This window comes from Parus major, chromosome 26, assembly GCF_001522545.3.
Source record: "Parus major isolate Abel chromosome 26, Parus_major1.1, whole genome shotgun sequence".
NCBI lineage: Eukaryota > Metazoa > Chordata > Aves > Passeriformes > Paridae > Parus > Parus major.
The window spans coordinates 2,035,233-2,040,632 of record NC_031795.1 but is presented as its reverse complement, the minus strand read 5'-3'; positions in this window follow the sequence as shown (position 1 = coordinate 2,040,632).

The following is a 5,400-nucleotide window of genomic DNA, read 5'->3' as shown; positions in this document are numbered from 1 at the left end:
CACTGAGCAGCAATGACCTCCATGATTGCATCCCCGGTGCTGATGCAATGGCCCAGAGCTGGAGCTGTCTCGCCAGCCCCGCCGAGCAGGGCCGGCCCTGCGCTCCTGCCTTGGGTGGCTGTCACACACAGTGGGCAAGGTTATTTCGGGTGACAGCCTTGTCACCCCTTTGAGAAATCACACACCAATGCAGTATCAGTTGCACTTAAATTCACTGAAGACAATAAATGACCCATTCTCTATTTATGGTGGGGTGTTTTAATACAGAGAATGGTGTTGCTGTTCAAAATCCTGCCCTGGGAGAGCCTCCTGGCTCCCAGAGCCAGCAGTATCCAGCATTTTCTCCTCACCTCGGCTGGCAGCATATTTTCCTGCTGCCCTGGAGCCACGGTGGGGCTGGTGGGTGGCTGTGCTCAACGCTGCACAGAGGTGGCAGAGCCCTGCTTTGCCCGCAGGCAGCTCTGATGAGGTTTGGCAGCTCGGAAGAGCAGCCTCGACTCCTTGCCAAACATTTCTCTTTCTGCTTCACGTGGTTTGGCTGGATTGTAACCCCAGAGGTGGGGGCAGACTGAGAACACTTTCAGAGATGGGAGCATGTGGGGACAGTCTCTTCACTCCCATTTCTCATTTGTGGCTGCACTAAGGTTTAATTTGGCTCTCCAGAGAGGAATTTCTTTCCCCTGTCCTCCTTCCCAAGTGGTGCAAATGATTGCTCTTTACTCCCAACATGGGGTTTGGGGTCAGATTCCCATGAAGTTTGGCAGTTCCTGAAATCTGAGGGGAATAATGATGCTCCTTTGGCTGGTCTGAACTCAAAGCTTCTCTGAGCAATGATTTCTTCTGGGTTTGCAAACCCAGCCACTGTCTGAGGCACAGGAGAACTGTGAGGTAGAAGGCTGAGTTCCCAAAGCCCACAGAAACCATCAGCTCTTTTCCTACACACTCTGGACAGGCAATACCTTTTTGACCCATTTATAGCTGAGTCTAACAGTGAAAACCACCCTCCAGGAAGTGGAGGTTGGACCCCAGCTCGAGGGTGTTGAAATTCATCTCTATTAAGGCTGGAGAAACTTGCTGGAAGAACTTCACTTATAACAGCACCCACCCCAAGCAGATGAGGTGCTTTTCCAGGTAAGTGCCTTTCTTACCTGCAGGGACCCTATAGACTTCCACAGGGAACACTTGTGTAGCTGTTATTAAAAGGTTGATAAATGTGAGTATCTAACAGGATGGAAGCCCTCAGCTGCCAGATTTGGATGGGTCTGGATGCTGGACCATGAATTCTCCTTTATATTCATCCTGGAGAAGAAAAGGCTTTGGGGTGACCTAATGGTGGCCTTTCAGTACCTGAAGGGAGCCTAGAAGAAGCAGAGAGAGATTATTTACAGATGCCTAGAGTGACAGGACAAGGGGGAATGGCTTCAAACTGACAGTGAGTAGGGTCAGATTGGATATCAGGAAAAAAATTCTTCCCTATGAGGATGGGAGTCCCTGGCACAAGTTGCCCAGAGAAGCTGTGGCTGCCCCATCCCTAGAAATGTCCAAGATCAGGTAGGATGGGGCTTGGAGCCACCTGGGATAGTGGAAGGTGTCCCTGCCTATGGCAGGGGATGGCACTGGGTGATCTTTAAGTCCCTTCCAACTCAACATTCCATGATTCCATGACACTTGTTGCACCAGGGCTTCCACCAGCCCTCCTGGAGCTGACTGTAAGTGGTGAGAGTGGCTGTGCAGGACGTGGCTCCATTCCACACCCCACTGGGGTGACCTTCTCCTGTGCCTCTTGGTGTGTGACAACGAAGTCCCCAGCAGGAGGGATTATGGTTGCATTATGGTGTCAAAGCTTAAATGCCAGCCTTCTTGGTGCTCCCGGACTTGTCAGCACTGGCTGCGGGACACGGGGAGCCCCCTCCTCCCTCCACGTCCTGTGAGCGTGCACCGGGAAGGGTTTCACGTGGCAAATAGAGCAGAAGGAATTGAGCAGAGCATGTGCTCCTTCTAAAGATAGCACGCTGGGGTTTGCATCAAGGCTCCTGCCACGCTCGGCAGCCTCAGCAGCTCCATCGCCCTCCCTTCGCGACAGGTCCCCCGGCGCGCTGGAAGGACGCCAGACACGGAGTTCCTGGGACTTCCCTGCCCTGCTGCAGTGGACTAGAAAACGTACACACAGAGTGTGAAAAGGAGCTTGGGTGCTCCTGGCACTGCAGGTGTGGCTTGGGAGTCTGCAGATGCTGCTGTGAGGTGGGGTAAGGCTGCACAGCCGTACCTGAGCCCAGCTGTGTCCCCTGTGTTACAAGTGCATATTATGTTACTGGCTTTTTGTAAATATTATAATGAATGTTATGTATAAGGTTAGAAAACTTTGTTGTACTAATATAGTTTCTTTTTGTTAATAATGAAATTTAGAAATTAAAGCACAAACTACTTTTTGTTTATATAACCCAGAGACTGAAAAGATAGTCAGAGACCCCCCTGAATTCTTTAAATTATCTTGTCCTCCAAGATCTCCACAAGGAATTATTTCATCCTTATTGGAGGAAAACCCCATGACACCAAGAATATTGATCTATTGGGAAGGGAGCAACGTGAAAACTAAACAAAGGAGCATCAAAAACTTAAGAAGAATGTATGAATATGTATGAGAATTTATGGATATGTAGTAGAGTTCTGTTTTTAAGGAGCAATCCTTTGTTAGTAAGGTGTGCTCTTTTGGCTGAATGCAGACACACCCGGCCATATCTGTATACTTCATTTTTATCTCCTAATTGTCTTTTTATTAAACTTTAAAATTCTATATAGAAATATGTGAACCTCGTTTTTTCACACCTGCATAACACAGAGCCTCTGCCAGTGGGAAGCAGCAGCCCAGCCCTGTTTAAAGGCCTTGATGCTGGCTGGTGGCTCCACATGTCACTTACATCACCTCCAAGGCCACCAGAGTACAACCCCAAGGTGCTCTTACAGGAATTGTGAGATTTCCTGTTTTCTCTCTCCACGCTGGGTATCGGTGTCAGGCTGGGATTCCCCATGCAGGGAACCCCACGGAGGCTCCGGCTCCAGGCGCTGCTGGGCTGCTGGAGCAGATGTAGGATCTGGGCCCAGGATTTCCATGGGATTGTTCAGCACATTAAATCCAACCGTGCTTGCTCGCCTCAAGGTCGTCCATCTGGCACGCTCAGCCTGAGCTCACCAGGCTGTTGCTGCTCAGACAGGACATGGAGAAGGGGATGGGAGCTGGGAGAGGTGTTTCTGCTCAAAGTAAATCTCAAGCTGTGCAGGTCTTGGGTTGCTGTGTGTAACCCTGAACCTCTGCAGTGACAACAGTGGGTATCACAGGCTCCCCTGCAGCCACCCAGCACCCTGGTTTGCAATAAAGTCTGGAGGGTCTGGGTTTTTTGGTGGATGTAACTGTGATTCATGGTGTCCTTATGCAAAGATCTGTGGAAATACATAGTCCTCATGAAGAACTGACCCTATGGGAAATGTGGGAGCCAGAGCCTGATCCCCCTTTTGCAATTAAAAGGAAAAAATCAGCATCTCGTATGTAATTCCTGCCACCCCACCTCTCCCCCAGTTCCTGGTATTAGCAGGGCATCCCTTCCAAACATCAGCCCCTGCTGTGAAACGGGATGAGGCTGACAGCATCACAGCCATCAAAAGCCAGGAAGAGAGCGGAAAAGACAGAACAGTGTACCTGGGGGAAAAAATAACCCTGTCAAGTCCCATTAAAGCAAGAGAATCAGCTGCTGCAGGGCTGAGAGGAAAGCACTGTCTGGTGAGGTCTCGTGGGGTTTGACACACGTCCAGCCGTGCCTGCAGAAGGGATTTGTGTTCTCCATGTGGCTGTGGCGGTGCTGGATGGTGTCAGGTTCATTCCAGTTTGAGAGCTGCAGTGTTCTGATGGGAAGGAATATCCCTGGCTGTGGGTTTCCCTATGGGGGAAGCGCAGGGTGGGATATGGCAGAAAGCAGGAGGTGATGGAGGGGGACTGGAGACATCCCTGGGGTGTCTGGTGCATTGGACAAGTTCTTGCCTTCCTTCTCACCAGCAGCAGGTACTGAGCACTGCTGGGTGCCCCCATCCAAGATTTCCATGTAGGGGTGGGGAAATCCCTTGCTGTATGCCACAGCCTCATCTGAACCTATTTCTGGTAGGATCTGGGGCCAACCCAAGCTAAAACAAAGCACTCAAATCCTTTTTTCTTTCCCTAGGGGAAGGTGTCAGGGAGTCGAGCATAAAGTCACACCCAATGTAAAAGCAGGAGCCCTGGAACCTTCCCTCAGCTGCCTCCTTCTACCTTGAATTCTCCCCGGCCTCAGTTTTGTGTTTCCATCAATTGCTGGATTTTAGTGTTTACCATTCCCCATCCTCCCTGTTGGGATCCAAATAACCTCAACTCTGCTTTTTGTCCGGGTTTTTATGCTGGGTTCTTTTCTCAATCCAAACAAGGTGCAACAAAACTGCATTTATCAGGGATTAGTTGATCTAATCCCATAAATGTGGTTTTACCTGGCTATCAGGGGCAGGTCAATGTGCAGGGCTTTCTCCACTGGGCCAAATCGTTTGTATGTCCCTCCCTGTCAGGAAAACAAGCTTTTCCTTGTTTTTAGGATTATCTTGATGAGGGTTATGAAAACAGTGGAGATGTCTGTCTGGCCTTGCAGGTTCAACATCCCCTTTTTTCACTTTCCTGTCTCTGGAAGCAAAAATCATTGCAGGTTTAATGGAGGAATTACTATTAAAAATAAATACAAGCCTGTTTAACAGCCCAGCGTCAGCCACCGCTCAGGTCTCAGGGCTCAGGTCGCTGTGGATGGGATTTTGAAGTTTCCTGAAGCAGCACTGAGGGTTCATTGTCTGCTTTGCCTCTGTACCAACAACCCTCCCAAACACCAGAGACAAATACCTGGTGTTTCCAGTGCACACTGGAACAGGCTCCAGGAGGAGCTGGGCACAAAGTGTCTGTTCATGGCAGCTGGGGAGGGCACGTCCCTCCCCTCCACGGATCCGCCTGCGCCTCCGGGTGTGGGATTGGGAAGGGTGGGCAGGAAGGCAAACTGGAATGAGGGTGGGAGATGTCACCTCTGAGCTGGGCACTGGGATCTGCTCCAGCCTGGCATGTGGTGCTCTCAGGTGGGCACATGGGAGTGCTGGAAGTCACTGTCACCAGGAACCGGTGACACGGAGAGGGGACGGAGGTTGGCTCCGAACTGGGCACTCAAATGTCTCAGCCCCAGGACATCATCAGCTCCCCCATCCCAACCTCTCCTCCACACCACAGGCACAATGGAATGGGATGGAATGGGTGAGATGGGATAGTGGGATAGATGGAATAGGATGGGATGGGATGGGATGGGATGGGATGGGATGGGATGGGATGGGATGGGATGGGATGGGATG